Source organism: Lissotriton helveticus, chromosome 10 (assembly GCF_964261635.1).
Source record: "Lissotriton helveticus chromosome 10, aLisHel1.1, whole genome shotgun sequence".
In the NCBI taxonomy this organism is placed as follows: Eukaryota; Metazoa; Chordata; class Amphibia; order Caudata; family Salamandridae; genus Lissotriton; species Lissotriton helveticus.
Genome location: NC_136071.1, coordinates 425696355 through 425714076, shown reverse-complemented (window position 1 = coordinate 425714076; position 17722 = coordinate 425696355). Strand labels below are relative to the sequence as shown.

The 17722-nt window shown below is 45.4% G+C and overlaps 1 protein-coding gene and 1 long non-coding RNA gene across 7 annotated transcripts in view; one reads left to right on the top strand and one right to left on the bottom strand.

The window, feature by feature from the left end:
- Positions 1 to 17722, top strand: part of UBN1 (ubinuclein 1) — an 810192-nt gene that overhangs the window by 295575 nt on the left and 496895 nt on the right. The gene's annotated exons all lie outside the window — the stretch shown is intronic.
- LOC144784250 (uncharacterized) overlaps positions 13913 to 17722 on the bottom strand; it is a 497620-nt gene continuing 493810 nt past the window's right edge. Inside the window, exon 5 of the long non-coding RNA XR_013601622.1 lies at positions 13913 to 14638. This is a non-coding gene — a long non-coding RNA (uncharacterized LOC144784250). The remainder of the gene's footprint in view (positions 14639 to 17722) is intronic.

The window sequence follows — 17722 nt, the reverse complement described above, 5'->3', positions numbered from 1 at the left end:
CGTCTAGACATTCGCCGTCGAAATCATTCTCAACGTCGAGACATCTGGTGTCGATTACTGTAAAGACGACGTCGGGGGCGCCACGGTCGACGTCGAAGACTCGTGAGAAGTCGACGTCGAGGGAAGAGAGGCGTCCGACGTCGAAGGAAGGTGTGTCGACGTCGAAGGAAGGTTGCCGACGTCGAAGGATGGTGTGTCGACGTCGAAGGATGGTGTGTCGACGTTGAAGGATGGTGTGTCGACGTCGAGGAAAGTGTCGACGTCGAAGGATAGACCGAGGTCGAGAGAGAGACTTACGACGTCGTCGAAGAAGAGATCGACGTCGAGAGAAAGGACGGCGTCGAAGGAGTCGACGTCGAGACCTAAAAAGAGAAGATCAAGGTCTCCATCACGACATAAGTCGATGTCGAAGTTTGCTTCGGGCTCGAAGCATAGAGTGTCTAGGTCTCCCCCACCTGAACAAGGGTCGGCGTCGAGACTATCCAGACCGGCCTCTCGGACCTCAATTCGGTCTTTGTCGAGGTCAGACATCAGTCCAGAACATACGTCTTCTCCGCAAGACCAGCAAGATGACAGGTCTGCGTTGGGGCAAGAGGTTGTGCACCAGGACTCGTCTGTGGTGGCTCATTCGGGCTCAACCTCAGGGCAGGTGTCGGATGACAGACAATTGGTCCCCAGACAACGGACTCCATCTGGCTCATTGGTTTCTGAGCACAGTGTAGTTTCCAGAGCCTCCAAGTCTTCTACTGGACTGAATATTGTGCAGGTGTCACCTGAGGCTTCACCTGAGCGTGTAGGGCGGCCTATTAACTTGTCTCCGAGGTGGCTGGAAAGCCTGAGACATTGGAAGATGCGTCCAGATGCAGGACTGATGGGGATGAGGGCTCCGGTCCCTCAGACGGAGCTGCATAGAAGATCACGCTCGAGGTCCTTAGTGAGAGAGAAATCACGTTCAAGGGAACGAAGGAGGCAGCGATCGGCAACTCCTCAGAGGCGGAGTAGAACTCCTTCACCATCTTCTACGTCTTCTAAGTCTTCTTTAAGATCTTCATATAGAGACTATTCTCCCACAATCTCATCTACTCCTCCGTCCAGAGTGTCTCCAGTGGATGATTTGGGCACATTTAATGATGTGTTGTGTCGTGGGGCGAATAAGTTCAAGATCAAGATGGCAGTTCCTCAAATAGCAACGTCAGTCATCTTTGAAACACTGCATCACAAGACGACTGGTAGGCCTCTTCTGCCGTTAGTGCCCGGGTTGATAGAACCAGCAATGAGAACATTCTTAACTCCGGCCACAGTGGGTTCTGGTCCTTCTAGGATTGCTAAGAAGTACAGGGCTCCAGCAGAAGATCCTTTATTTTTGCGTTCTGACCCGCCTCCAGATTCACTTATTGTGGCGGCAGTCAGAAAAGCACATTCTGCGGCATCTACCTCTTCTGCTCCACCTGAAAAGGATAGTAAGAGTATGGATTCCTTGGGGAGAAGAATGTGCAACTCCTCAGGTTCGGTCATGAGAGTGGCCAGTGCGTCAGCCTTATTGGGCCGCTATGATCATCTGCTCTGGGACTCAGTAGCTCGTTTTGCAGATAAACTTCCTAAGGAGGATCAGAAAGACTTCCTAGAAATAGTGGAAGAAGGAGGATTGGTGGCTAACCAGAGTATAAGCGCGGCTGCTGATGCGGCGGATCTGTCAGCTCATGGTTATGCACATGGTGTTTGTGCTAGACGTACTGCTTGGCTTCGCCTTACGGGACTGAAGCCAGAGGCTGAGAGGAAAATGGTGAATTTACCTTTTAATGGTTCTACTTTGTTTGGATCTCATGCTGACGACGAAATGTCTAAAATGAAAGTGGAGTTGGACACTCTGAAGGCCGTCGGCCTTGAAAAGAAAAAAGAATTTAGACGTCGGGGTAATTTTCGTCCCTTTGACAAAAGATCTTTTCAGCAGAGGGGCCAACAGACGAATTGGTCCTTGCAAAATCAAGGCCAGAATCAACAGAAGTCGCAATACCAACAGCGACGACCTGGACGAAGCAGAGGCAAAGGAAACAGGCAGCAATCCTCTGCTACCAAGCAGCCTCAAAAACAATGAACGGATGCTTCCTCCACAACCGTGTGCCACTCCGGTTGGAGGAAGTATTGTGTGGTATCTGGACGAGTGGAAGCAAATCACAAAGGACAGATGGGTGCTGAGTATTATTCAGAGCGGGTACCTTTTGAGATTCAAGAAGCCACCGCCTGTCATGCGTCCTCTAAAGATGGTTCAGTGGAATATAAAGCGCTTGCAACAGGAAGCGAATGTCCTTCTGAAGAAGAACGCCATAGAACCAGTACCATCGCATCAGAGATGTCAAGGCCTGTACTCTCGATTTTTTCTCGTACAGAAAAAAGGCCCAGCTACGGAATTCAGACCCATTCTGGATCTGAGACGATTGAACAAATTCATTCGGAAGGAGAAATTTCGAATGCTGGCTCTTCATCAGATCTTCCCTCAATTACACCAAGGGGATTGGATGTGCTCCATCGATCTGAAAGATGCCTACTTTCATATTCCGGTATCCAGAAAGCATCGCAAGTTCCTCAGGTTCCAAGTAGGGGCTCATCATTACCAGTACTCAGTACTCCCTTTTGGCCTGAGGTCAGCTCCCAGAACATTTTCAAAATGTATGGCGGTAGTTGCGGCTTGGCTTCGAAAGAGACGGATTTTCATATATCCGTATTTAGACGACTGGCTTCTGAAGAGTTCATCCCCATCTCTACTAGAAGAGCATCTAGCGATATGCCTCCAACTCATGTTCAAGTTGGGTCTGCAAGTCAACTACAAGAAGTCCATAATGAATCCCACCCAGAAGATCCACTACCTGGGTGCACAACTGGACACAGAAAACGAAAACGTGTGTCCTTCGGAGGAGAGATGGTCATCTATCAAGGCGAAGTGCGCGCTTCTCCTCCAGTATGCACGTCCGACAGTTCGGCAAGTATCCTCTCTCCTGGGGTCCATGGCATCGTGCATATTCATCGTGCCAAACGCACGTTTGCAGATGCGTCCTCTCCAGCAGTGTCTGGAAGATCAGTGGAAACAGAGGACGGGATGCTGGGAGGATCGAATTCATCTCCAACAGTCTGCAAAAGATTCCATCCGGTGGTGGATGAAGAAGACACACTTGATGAAGGGAGTTCCTTTTCATCAGGACCCACCAACGCAGACTCTGATCACAGACGCCTCTCTCCAAGGTTGGGGGGCGCATATGGGCCCTCTGCAGGTACAAGGGCTGTGGTCAGACTTCGAGAAAGGATATCACATCAATCTACTCGAACTCAGAGCGGTCCATCTTGCTCTCAAGTCTCTGGCTCCATCTCTACAGACTCGGTCCCTCCTGGTGCAAACAGACAATACAACTACCATGTATTACTTAAACAAGCAGGGGGGTACCAGATCCAGGACTCTGTCCATAGAAGCCCAGACCATCTGGCATTGGTTACTTGCACGAGACATGTCCATAACAGCAGTTCACCTACCAGGGAGTCTCAACTCAGAGGCGGACGGCCTCAGCAGAGACTTCGTCGAAGCGCACGACTGGGTTCTCAACGAAGACGTCGCGCACAGCATTTTCCAGGCTTGGGGAACACCAGACATCGATCTGTTCGCAGACGCGGCAAACACAAAATGCCCTGTCTTCGCGTCCAGGTTCTCCCAGAAAGGGTCGCAAGGGAATGCCCTTTTGATAGACTGGTGTCAAAATTTGCTGTACGCCTTTCCACCGACACCGTTGATACCAGCAGTGATTAACCGGATGTACAAGACCAACTCCAGAATGATACTGATTTGCCCGGAGTGGCCACGGCAGTGGTGGTTCCCAGATCTCCTTCAGTTGTCAATCAGGCCACACAGGAGATTGCCTTGTCGCCCGGATCTTCTGTCCAAACAGGAGGGGCGAGTGTTTCATCCCAATCTGCCCTCCCTGCGCTTGGCAGCATGGCTCCTGAAGTCATCCAGTACGGGCATTTACAGCTGAATCCGGAGTGTATGAACATTCTTAAGGAGGCAAAGCGGCCTTCTACAAGACAATCCTACGGATTTAAGTGGAAACGCTTTTACCTTTGGTGTCAGAGTAAGGGTCTTGGACCTATTCATGGTCAAGAACAGGTGATCTTGCCTTATCTTCTGTACCTTGCTGAGTCTGGTTTGCAGTTTAGTTCTAATAAAGTCCATCTTGCTGCAATAACTGCTTATAGAAAATCGCCAACACAGATATCATTATTTCGAATGCCTGTGGTGAAGGATTTTCTAGAGGGGTTAAGGAAGGTGTTTCCTCCAGTCAGGTCTCCTTCTCCACCTTGGGAGCTTAATGTGGTGTTGACTAAGTTGATGGGTCCACCTTTTGAGCCCATACATAAAGCGTCTTTGCAACACTTATCTTGGAAAGTAGCATTCCTGGTGGCCATCACTTCTGCTCATAGAGTGAGCGAAATTCAGGCTCTGTGTTGCAAGGAACCGTACACAGTTTTTCATGGAATCAGAGTGGTGCTTAGGACTCATCCTGCTTTTCTGCCAAAGGTGGTGTCGGATTTTCATGTTAACCAATCCATAACATTGCCTACTTTCTTTCCAAACCCTTCGAGTCCGGCTGAGCGGACTTTGCATTCATTAGATCTAAAGAGGGTTTTAAAATTTTACTTAGATAAAACGAAGTCGTTGAGACACACGGACCGTTTGTTTGTGAACTATGGTCCTACGAATACTGGTTTGGCTGCATCCAAGAGATCCATCTCTAGATGGATAGTGTCATGTATTTTATTGGCTTATCAGCTAGCCCACAAGTCTTTATCAGGTAGACCTAGGGCTCATTCTACGAGAGGGAAAGCTGCTACCACAGCTTTCCTTAGGAATGTGGCTATGTCAGAGATATGTAAAGCAGCTACTTGGCGTTCAGTGCATACGTTTCCACCACATTACTGCTTGGATTCTGATGCGCAGACTGATGCACAAGTGGGTCAAGCATCACTCAGAAATTTGTTTGCTGTTTCTAGTTAAACACTGTATTTTTAAAAGTAATGCATTTATCTGTTCGCCCGCTTCTAGTGGGTATGAGCTTGCTACTCTATTCAGTGCTTATGACTATTAATGAGTATCCCCTGGAAGAGAAGGATTAGTTACTTACCTGTAATCCTAGTTCTCTTCCAGGGGTATACTCATTAAAGTCATAAGCACCCTCCCGCCTCCCCGGGCGAGCAGTGGCTTTGAAGTTTTTTCACTATGTATTGTGAAGTTTTTATGTGCAGATTCCTGCTAAAAGTTTACTGTACCGTACAAAAGAACTGACCTAACTGTCACCTGTGGTGCATGATGGGAACAGAGTTCTCCTAGAGGCCTTAAAGGCAAAGTGTGCAGATTCTCTGGGGCCTTAAAGGCAGGGTGCCAGTCTGATTTTCTGTACACAGACATTTTTTCATATGCAGCCTTTTAGGCTAATAACTGTTTACAACAGGTTCTTTGATGAAAATAAAAGTTTTTCATGGTTATGAAATGCATTTTGGGCTCATGCCTGTTTATTGCATTATATACAGCATATTTTCATGCTTCAGAACGTGTGTATTGTTGGCTTTATTAGCCTATGTATATATGTTAGGCTGCATATTATGGTTATTATACATTTATATGTGTATAATTAGTTTAGTACTATGTACTTTTTGATATATTTACACATATATATGTATATTGTTATGTGTTCCGGGTTCCCCCTCATGGGCGGAGATAATTCAGTGCTTATGACTTTAATGAGTATACCCCTGGAAGAGAACTAGGATTACAGGTAAGTAACTAATCCTTGTCGCTCATACAGTAGTTCAAATGATGAAAACCCCAGGCTGCTTTGCTTTTGACCTCGTATGACATACAAGGCTAGGGGCAGGATCTGGTCCCAGTCAGCTCCGTTAACCTCCAGCATTTTTCTGAGAGTGGTCTTTAGGGTCCTATTGTATCTCTCTACGAGTCCGTCCGTTTGGGGGTGATATACGGCTGTTCTTATTTGATGGATGTTCAGGAGCTGACAGACCTCCCTCATCAGTCTGGACACGAAGGGGGATCCCTGGTCCGTAAGAACTTCTTTGGGGAACCCCACCCTGGAAAACAGTTCCAACATCTTGTCCGCTACGTGTTTGGTCGTGGTGGATGTTAGCGGAAATGCCTCCGGAAACCTCGTTGAGTAGTCCACAATCACGAGAACGTATTGGTGTCCCTTTCGTGTCTTCGGGAGAGGGCCGATAAGGTCCATGCCCACCCTTTCGAAGGGAACCCCGATGATGGGGAGGGGTTGCAGAGGTACTGCCGGGGGTTTGGTCATATTCCGCTTCTGGCATATCTCGCATTCCTGGCAAAAGGACATGGTATCTTTATAGATTCCTGGCCAATAAAAGCACCTCAGAATGTTCTGTGTTGTTTTTTCGGCTCCAGTGTGGCCAGCTACCAAGTGGGAGTGAGAATAGAAGAGAACCTGTTCCCTGAATGGCGCGGGGACGAGCAGCTGTTCAGGTTCGTTCTTTTGTCCCTGTCTGTACAGCAGGTCATTCTTTACAAAAAAACGGGGGTATCTCAGGGGCGTTTGTCCTTGATTCTGATGCGCGTTTTCCCAAGCGTTAAACAGTGTCGCATCGTTCGCCTGTGCAAAACGAAAACTACAGTCCAGTACCCACGGCTCAGGGGACACAAACGCCGGTATAGGCCGGTTGTTCTTGATGACCTTATCCTGCGGTTTGCGGGGCACTAGACTCTGATGAAACATGTCTAAAAATGCCGGGTTATCTGTCCCTATTATCAGGTCTTCAGGGAGTGAAGACAGCACGCCTACCCTGATCTTATGGGGTGTGCCCTTCAAGCACAGCCGGGTAGGGTCTCACGTCCCCATGTACACACCTAATGTTCACTCTTTCCTGGGGAAGAACCTGGTGGGGCCTCACATGCTGGGATTGTACCACCGATTGGCGGCATCCTGAGTCTAAGAGGGCCTGGACGGGGTTACCATTTACCTCTATACTTACTCTGTACGCATGCCCCATCTCTGCAGAATACAATACAGTCTTCGGAAGGTACCCGACCTCCATTGGTTTTTCGGCAGGTTTCCTTCGGGGACACATCTGGGCTATATGACCCCAGGTGCCGCATTCAAAACATTGTGGTCCGCTGTGGGATGGGGGTTCATCTTTATAGGTTCTAGGACCTACAGCGGTCTCTTCTCGTTTTTATTGGTGGCCCTTTCTTTCTCCAGCTCCCAGAGAGGGGGGGGGTCTCTGTTGTACCCGAGAGAATGTGGTAGCCATTTCTACTGCTTGGGTGGTGGTAAGGTTGTGGTGCTGTTTTAACCACCTCTGGGTTGCAAACGGTAGGGCCTCTAGGAACTGTTCTAAGTAGACCCGGTCCATTATTTCTTCTTTTGTACAGAGGTTGGGGGTTAGCCACTTGTCGGCAGCCATTTTTAGTCGTACAAACAGCGTTTTGGGGGTTTCCCCTGGTACTCCTCGTTCTTTTCGGAATCTGAGGCGGTAGGCCTCCTGATCAAGACCTAAGTGATCCAGTATGATCCGCTTAATGTCGGCGTAGGGGGTGTCACCTGTCGGGTTCGCCACCTGATACGCGGCTTGGGCTTCTCCTGCCAGCAAAGGGGCGAGACAAAATGGCCACTTCGCCCCGGGCCATCCACACGCCCGGGCGGCCCTCTCAAAATTCAGCAAAAATGCATCGGGGTCTTCCCCTGGCTGGTACTTTTGTAGGGAAACCCCGCTGATGCTCTGTGGAGTTCCTCCCAGCGTCACTGGTCCGCTAACCATGGGAGGGTCGAGGGCACGGGCCGTCATGGCCGCCTTCATGATCTCCCTGTCTGCATCCGCCGACCGGATCTGTTGCTCCGCTAGCCATTCCAGTCTTTCCTGTCCCTTCACCAAAGCCTGCACGACCTCGTCCATCTTTGTTATACAGACGGATGGGCTGCCCGCATTCTCCACCACTGTAACCTGCGGGGTAGGGAAAGGCAGGAGACGTGTCTTTGTTCTAGAAGGTTTTGTTTGGTGGAACAATAAGTCGGTACAAGTCTTTCTTGGTACACCTCTCCTCGGGGATCTACTCCTCTCTCTCCTTGCTTTTCTCAGAAGTCCTTCCTCCCTTCTTCGAATCGGGCTCCTCCTCCGGCTTCTCTCCTCCGGCTCCGTTGTGACCCAGGCTCCACAGGTGAGGGGGAAACACAAGAGAGGGATGTATCAGAACACGGCTCTATGCGTAACTCAATCAGGGGAAGGGGAGTGAGGGAAACCCAAAGTGCTGGAGAACACACAGGACGTGAGTGCGGTGGACACCGGGAGTCGGGGAAAGGCTCAGGGGATGCTTCTACCCTTCTTTCCAACCCAGCCCACGATATGGTTACGCACCTCGGATAGCCACACCCCTCCTGGTGTGCGGCTGGGCGAAGCGTGGTGTCGCTGGCCTCCGGGCTTTCTCCTCTCTGCCGGGTCCCTTCCGTCCTCGCCTTCGGCTGTTCTTCGCGGCTCCTCCGCCTCCGATGACACACGCGTTGTTTTCGCCTCCGTAGCTTCACCCGTCTCCACCTTCTCCTCCTCCTCTGCTCTCGTGCCTCCTCTCTCGTTCTCTTCACTGCTCCACGCCGCTCCTCTCTCCCACTCGCTGTCCGCTCCTCCGGTGTAATAACACACCTGTGTTCTCTCTCTGCTGTCATTTAAGGCAGGTCTTGGCCCCTCCTCCTCCACACTCCCACTAGTCCAGTTAAAGGGCCCGATACCTTCCTCCTCATCGCAACTGTATTGCTCTTCCATCAGGTTCCAGGCCGGGGGCCTCGGGGGCTGTGGAGACAAGAGGGGGGGGGGTTAAAGGTTAAAGGCTCGCCCCGGGTTTCGGGGGGCGGCGGCAATCCTTCGCCCTCCTGGTTACAGTCCCGCAATGTCATTCCCGCACACATGACACTGACGATGGACATGGAGCCCACCTACGCCACCTACCGACGCGCAGGAGTACTGCTAAAGAAAATTTTCCGAATCCAGACTGACTGACGCCTGGGGGTATTTTAAAGGTAAGGAATCTACTACTAGAATATGTCTTTACCAAATACATCTTTACCGAAGGTAAGTGACTTATTTGTATTTTTCTCTGTCCTGTTTAGTATGTCTATATTACTTCTTGAACTTATCTGGATTACCACACCTGTTGAGTATTGCTTGTGGATTGTTCCGTATCACAGGAATTGCTCTTGCAGGAGTTAAAGTTCTCATCTAACCTGTAGAATCCATATCTCCCAGGGTTTCTATTTCCACTCATGCCCATTCAGTTATCTGTCCATTTGTGCCGTAGTTCAATATTAATTGAAACCCCTGAGTGGTAAGGCTGGCGTATCATTTTTGAATTTCGTATCATTCTGTCCTAGAATTGTGTGCCAACCATCGCTAGTTATGGAGAGTCTTGGGTATTTTGTATTCAGTAGCAGGTTATTAAAGCTACCTTCTTTCATCTCTACTTGGGTCGCCCCAGATTCTGGCAATGCTTTCCCATCTAAACTTCTAACTTTGAAAATCAGGTGCCCCCATGCCACCTTCCCTAACTGGGAGTTTTATTTTTTGCAGCACTACTCTGTGTCTTTGAATGCCCTATGCAAACTCAGCTAGCAGTTTATCTAGGTCTGAAAAGAAAGTGGTCCTTTGGTTTCAAAGTGGCAAGTAAATAAATCAATGCAACAGTTTAAGCAGGTCAATCATTTTTGTTACTTCTAATGATCGTGAGGCACTTAGGTAATGTTCCTACTGAATTCCATACATTTCATCTTACTTAAATTGTCTTCAAATGGATCCGTATTTCTGTGACAAATTTGTATCCCTAGGTAATGAAATATTTTAGGTTCCCATCTTAGTTCTAAGTCTCCTGTTTCAAGTTGTATCTCAGATCTTTCAGTGTCGATTGTGAAGAGGCATGATTTTGCTCAGTTGACTCATAGACCTGTTATTTGCCCAAATATTGGAAGTATTCACACTGATTCAAAGTAGAAGATCATCCTCGTAGAGTGAAGTAAAGTGAATACCATCCTTAAGGGAGATTCCTACTTCTTTTCCCTCTCCTCTCATCTTTGTACCCAAGCGGGGCGACAGGAGACATCTTTGCCTGGTGCCTTTCTATATTCGTAATTGACTTGAAATGCAACTGCCTGTGCAGTCTCTAGCAATTGGCTTTGTAAACAATGTCACTGTCGCGGGGCCATCCACGCGCGAGATCTACTAAGAAAACATGAGGCAGGGTGAGAAAAGACTCACCGGACAGGTTCCTTATGGCTACCCAGCCCGAAGGATGTTGGCGTTTCAGAAGGGGTTTGCCAGATGAAGAAACAGAATGTTTGGAACCTGGAAACAGGAAGCGGGAAAGGAAGAACATCAGGATGACGTCATCGAGAGCTGGCCAATAGAGGGAGACCCTGAGGAGGAAAAGGCGGAATCTGGAAACATCTGAGCGAGTTGGATTAGAGAGGAGCCGAAGGAAGGGAGGAGTCTTAAGCAGAGGAGCCGAACCTCGCTACACTCACTCTACGCAGAAGTGGTACTGCCGAGAGCACCAGGAGGCCTCCAGGAAGCTGCTGCTTCGGGCCACGCTCCAGGAGGAGCGTGGCTTCATAAGGTACAAGAGCGCGTTGCGGGGTGGGTGGGGAGAAAGCCTGCTATTTAGCACTTTTCCCAATATCCCGCAATTACCCCGGACTCCTTGCACCATCACCTCCCTTAGAATTGCATATGGTTCTGCATTGGTAGTCCTTCACTCCCTTTCCTGATTTATACCGATGGAGACAACGTCTCACAGGCACCATATTCTTTCTTTTGTCTCCTTCAAAAACCTTACGCGAGCGTGAAGAAAGACAAAGGACATGCTGGGAGCCTGTTTACCCTGTGCAGACGGTCCAAGACAAGAAGAGGTCGAATACCAAAAAAGACCTAGCACACCATTAGCCCTGAAAGTACACTGGTGATAAGACAAATTATCCCATACTATCTTGATTTATCTAAGAAACCGTAATAGAAAAAACAAAAACAATAAAAATTCACCTTCATAGAACTATCTGTCTACTCCTTTTATTACCCGCAATTACAGTCACTCATATAATGAATCCTCTTCTGAGCCCAGACTGTTGTAAGACTTTAACTAAATTATTCCACCTTAGTGTTTCAAATCCCTTTTCGAGATATATAGATAATGATAGCAATCTTACCTGCGTGTTTCTTCCAGTATTCTATGTAAACATCTAGTGTTCTTAGATGTGTTATGGAATGGGATAAATCAATTTTGATCTGGTTGGATTATGCATTGCAGCATGCAGCACAGGTTCTAGTCTTCCTGTTTTTTTTTTACTTAGCATTTTGATTTTGTAATTGAAATTTAAAATTGATTGGGGTCTATAGAAGCATCTTTCATTGTTCTCTTTATCTGATTTAGGTATTGAGACAGCGGAAGTTCTGCCGTTCTGACTTGAAGTCCTCCTTTTTAGATCTCGCCTACCAGACAGCACAGCTGTGTGTCTAATACAAAATGTCATGGGGACTTTCAGAAATCTGAACTGAAAATGCATTCCGCCCATGGCTTGCTATTGACTTTGTGGTTTGTAACATATGTTTTTCACCTTTTCATTTGCTGGCTTTGTGCTTTGGGCTGTGCAGCTTGAATTTGTACCGCCCCATGCTAAAGCTGTGTTTACAGTATTCTTCCATTAACTTGTTTTCTGTAATAAACAGGCCCCTTTAAATCTTGTTCTGCTCTTGTCACATTTGCTGGGAATTCAGAGACCGAGGTCAAATGTCAAGCTGTGTTTTCATAGGAGCCTAGTGCTTATTTTGCTTTCGGCTGACTTCAAAGTGAGAGCGTTTATAGGAAAGAATAATTCAGTGTACTTTCACCATGGAGCCTGCTTGTGCCCTTTTTAAATGTTATTTTATACATAGCCATCTTCAAAGGTATCTCGTTCTTCAAATTTTTTGCTAAATTCCTTTTCTGTGGTCAGTCCATTTATTTTGAGAAACTGTCTTTTAAGGAACAAAGTACAAAACTGCATTTCAGTCTCAGCATCAGCCTAAGATTTGGTGATCTTGGGCAATTTACAGGGTTTATGGCCCATTCACTGTCAAGCACAGAATAAGATTGTTTCACAGGAAAGAGACGGCCACGTTGTAACACTTTTTAACAATGCTAAGTTTTTACTTTATTATGTAAAGCATATGCTTTATTTATCATATCTGCGGCAACTCTTTTTGAAGAGTTGGATACGTTTAAAGGTAGGTTTTATGAAAGTATTTATGTTTAAGTTTAGCTACACAATAATTATGTATTCTTTATGCAACTGTGCCTTTTTCAGAACACAATTTACTGGATATAAACGATATCCTCATTTGTCCTTGTTGTCACTGGGGCCATGATTTCAATGCTGCAGCAGGTGCAGTGGCACTGGCGCCTAAAACTCTAAGAAACATACTGAACACTGATTATTGCTATATTTTACTAGTAATCAAACAGTCACAAAAGCAGTTACCTTGCGGGCACCAGGGTCATAATTTGAATTGTGCCATAGGTGCAGTGGCACAGGGGCCAAAAGCTTTAGGAAACCTACTGAACACTGATTATTGCTATATTTTACTACTAATCAGTCACAAGAGCAGTTAACTTGCAGGCACTAGGGTCATGATTTGAATGGTGTCGCAGGTTCAGTGGCAGAGGAGCCAAAAGGTCTAGGAATCCCATTAACACTGATTATTGCTATGTTTTACCACTAAATAAGCAGTCAGGAGTGTTTTTTTGGTTCTTTTTTAAACGTTGCACCTAAAGTAACACATAGCCTAAAGCATCACTGTAATAAAAGCTGGTACCTATTGGACTTTTTTGTCCATCTACAACTTATGGTACATTCAGTGCATTTATATGGCACATTTTCAAATTTTTTGTATGGTCCTAAAATGGTTCTGAATCTGGTCACACTAACACCTTGACAAGGGCATTCTCCATTCTATAACATTAGCTCTTCAGCCATTATAACTATTATATAAATACTTATAACTTACCATAAGACATTCCATATCAGGCATTGGCAAACTCAATAGGTCTTGCATATGCGAGATCTGCTGGCTTTGTCAATGTTTTGTTAGTCATATTATAAAGCAGCGCTAGCTTCAGTGTAGCATAACTGGGAAAAAAGTGTTACAATGCGGACACCGCGGGTTGTGTCATACAGTTTTTTTACATTTCTTTCAGCCATTTGCAACATAGCTAAAAAACATTAGCAAAGCCAATAAATGTCACAGAGGCAAGACCTATTGGCTTTACCAATGCTTGTTCTATTACTGTAGTATACATTTTAGCTAACTTACAGACCAATATGTTTGTATATGTTGCAAAATATTATGTGTGGAGTCCGTCCCCTCCAGGTTTTTTTCCCTAGTTGCATATTCTTAATAGTATGCCTCACCTCTCCTCTGCTTCTGTGATTGGTTAACCTTTTTGTGCTGGCTCTGGGGTTACTGTTGACAATCTCATTGAACTCTGGTTATCTACTATTGTATTCTCTATCGGAGTTTCTGCGCCTGTATAAAGGTCTTTGTAGTAGCATAAGAAAGCATTTTTGATTTCTTCTTGGGCATGCAGGAGCAGATTATCTTCGTCATATATTTGTGTAATTTGGTTGTTTTACATTTCTATTTTAGTCACCTATGCTAGGAGAGTGCCTGATTCTCCAACTCTCTGCATGATGTTTTGATACATATTTCCTATAGCCTAGGCTAATGCCACAAGTTCCTAAAGTCATAAGGAACACTCGGACACCCAGGCTTCTTGCAGTAAATTTAATAAGCAAGTGCATAAATTACGCGTTTCACCATTATGGCTTGCTCACACTCGTAAAACAATGCAATCTACCATATTTAAATACACTTCACAACGTGTCATTGGTGTGTCACCCTACCCAGTGATAAAACGTATGCAACTATGGTGGCCATATTTGAATGTTAATACATGCCTGAGTTCTAACACAATCAATGACATATCAGCATCTACCTGAAATCAGATTATACTACGATACATTCCCTGTGTAAGTTTCATTTTGTAGATTTTTTCTTAATTAATTATAATTAAAATATCTCGAAAAAAAGTACATCCAAGTCGGGGCATCGACAAATGAAATTAACCAAGAATTCAGCAATAATACATTCACATTGTTTACGCTCTTGCCACATGATACAACCACATTTGTAACTGCGGTCTGTAAACATGAGCCGCACTGACTCAATTAATCTCTCATTTGTCAGTGTAGATTGCGTTTTAGTTATACGCGCACCAATAGGCTCAAGGTATTCAATGTGTCAACCGGCATTCTAATAAAGTTTTATACAAAGAGCCCTATCATAACAATTCCGCCCAAGTGGGCCATGATTATTGATTTGCTCATTCCATTGCCATATATACCAGATGCAATATCTCATCCTACACAACAATAAATTCATATGTCCATGTTAACCTTAATACACAATAAAATGTTCATAGATGCCTCCAAGATGTCTTGACGCAATGTCCATCCATTAGTTAGCTCCAATAGTTGCAAAGAAGTGGAAGTGCACCCATCTGTGAATACAAATATTAAAATCCATAAAAACAACAGACTACTATGCAGAACTAATATTATACATCCTTAATTATACAAATGAATAGCTAATTCTTCGCTTAAATTAAATCCTTTAGGGGCAAGAGTATCTAGATCGATGATATATCTGGACTCCAACTTTCTCAAGGATAACTCCCGATATCCCCCTCTCGCACCTAGGGAAACTCCATCAATGACCACCATGCATACAACTTGTCATCTTGCATATGCTTTTCATGAAAGTGGCGAGCTATCGGATATTGTCTATTATTGTTACGAATCGAATGTAAATGTTCCAATACCCGTTTCTTCGCTTCATGTTTCGTGCTGCCAATGTACTCTTGCAAAACAGTTTGGTCGTCAGTAGGTTATTCTTGACCTCTAATAGCACATCCAAAAATTCCATCCTGTCCTTGCTGATATGTTCCGTGAACTGTAAGTTCAGAACATTCATGTTGAGTTTGTTAATAAAGACTCTGACAGCAGCCTCATCTCCACACCAAATAAAAAATATATCATCTATATAACGCAGCCACAGGGCCACGTTGTTGAACTCTACCATTTCGGTGACAACCTGCTCCTCCCACCAGCCCATGAATACATTTGCGTAGCTGGGGGCGAAGCAGGTTCCCGTTGCCATGCCCTGTGACTGCTTATATAAGGTGTCATCGAAGATAAAAAAGTTGTTCTTCAGACAGATCTCTGTCATAGATATGATCATTTGTGAGTGATGGAAAAAGGAAATTGACCTGGTTTTGAGGAAGTGTTTAATGGCAGAGAGTCCCTGGTCATGTTGGATACTGGTGTAAAGGCTACTAACGTCTAGGGAAACTAGGATGTAATTAGTTTCCCAATGGATTCCATCAATTATTGTCAAGAAGTGAGTCGGGTCTCTCAAATAAGATGGTAAAGAGACTACATAAGGTCTTAAAAAGTAGTCAATACATTTGGATGTGTTTTCCAATAGTGATCCTATAGAGGACACTATTGGTCGTCCTGGAGGATTGCACACATCCTTGTGTAGTGTGGGTAGTAAATATAGGACAGGGATTCTTGGGTGGGCACAATACAAACAGTTATATTCCTCCTATTCCATCCCTCTGTGTCTCCACTCCACAAGTGTTTCTCTGTACATGGTAGTTGCCTTTAGTATATCAGCCATATCTGTCTTGCAATAACAGGTGGTGTCATTTAGTTGTCTAAGACCTTCCTCTAAGTATTTACATTTGTTTAGGACAACCACATTGCCCCCTTTGTCGGATTGTCGAATGACAATGCTCTTATCTGATTTTAATTTGTCAATAGAGGTGATTTGATCCATTGTAAGATTTTTTCTATTACATGGTATCTTCCTGTATCTGATTTTATGTAGATCTTGTAAGACTCCTTTCTCAAAAACCTCAATGGCATCACATTGTACGATAGGAAGAAAAACAGATTTGGGTTTAAACTTGCTGCCTGAATTACCCCCAAGATCTTCACCCCACGCCCCCCAATCAGGCGTAGATGCCAATACATCATTCTCATCATCAAGAGCATGTAACATTTCAATATCAATTACATTGAGATTACTAGATCTTTCTCTGTTACTCACAGTTCCCGTATTTGATGGTTTCGTACAGAACCACTTTTTCAATTTCAGTTTTCACGAAAACAGGAACAAATCAATTCTTGTCTGTGCAAAATTTAAATTAAGTGACGGGCAAAAGGAAAGATCCAGGGAAAGTGTCTCAATTTTGTCCTGCGAAAGAGACCTCTGAGATAAGTTGATGACAGTCATGTTTTGTGTTTCCTGCCCCTTGTTTCCATTCCCATGGGGGCTTTGTCTGCGTTTATTCCTCCTCTTTTTGGCTTGTTGGTTCCTCGTGTTCTTCCTCTGTATCCTCTCTGAGTTCCCCCATCCTGAAAAAATTCTGTCTTGTTTTGGCTGATCATTTGGAACTGTAATAAAAAATTGCTTGATCTCTTTTGTGGGTCACTCGCAATTTCTTGATTTATTCCAGAGGTAGAAGCATCAGAAAGATTTACATCTGAGACGTCACTCTCACTGACCTCTCTCATTACATCTCTAATGTTGGCTGAAGTTACTGCCGTACCTGCTTTCTTTTCAAACAAATGATCATATTTCCTCTGAAAAATATTTCCTAAAGCCTAGGCAGCTAAGCCCTTCAATTGTAACAGCATATTTTTCTTTCTCTGCTAGATGCTGTTTGCATTGCAGGGTTTTAGTTTGATGTTTTACTGCTATTCATATTTCAGCATCTAGTTTAGTATTTATTTCTATTGTTGCACAGATACCCACTCTTGCAGCAACAAAGTGCCCCAATCACTGTCCTAAATGCTTCTCATCCAACTAATAGGTCTGATACTGTGTCTTGATTTTTCTTGAAATAGGGTTGAATCACCCTCTCTTAGTGTTTCCCTGAACAGCCTGTCTTCCAGCATTACACTCTGTAACCCCAATGCAGAGGTCCATGCTGGTCGGGTGGGATGAACATTTGGATTTTATTAATGGTACGAAGGCTCAGATTATCCCTTCCATTATTTCCTGCCTCATAATGAGTATACTCTGTGTTTTTGGAAGCTTATTGATTAGTGTCTTAATCTGGATGGCAATGTTTGGTTAAAGATCCGGTTGAGGTTAGAAGAAGACCAAAGGATGTAGTGGTTCTTGTGCTAACTTGCTAAATGCTTATATCAATCAATCAATCAATCTATTTGTAGAGCGCGCTATTTACCCATGAGGGTCTCAAGGCGCTGAGGGGGGGGGGGGGGGAAGCTTCGCTACTGTTCGAAGAGCCAGGTCTTGAGGAGTCTTCTGAAGGCGAGTAAGTCTTTGGTCTGCCGTAGGTGGGTAGGAAGGGTGTTCCAGGCCTTGGCGGCGAGGTAGGAGAAGGATCTGCCGCCTGAGGTTGTTCGTTGGATGCGGGGGACGGCGGCGAGGGCGAGGCTGGTGGAGCGGAGCTGGCGGATCGGGGTGTGGAAGCTGAGTCTGCTGTTCAGGTAGGCTGGTCTGGCTTTGTGGAGTGCTTTGTGTGCGTGGGTGAGGAGTTTGAAGGTGATCC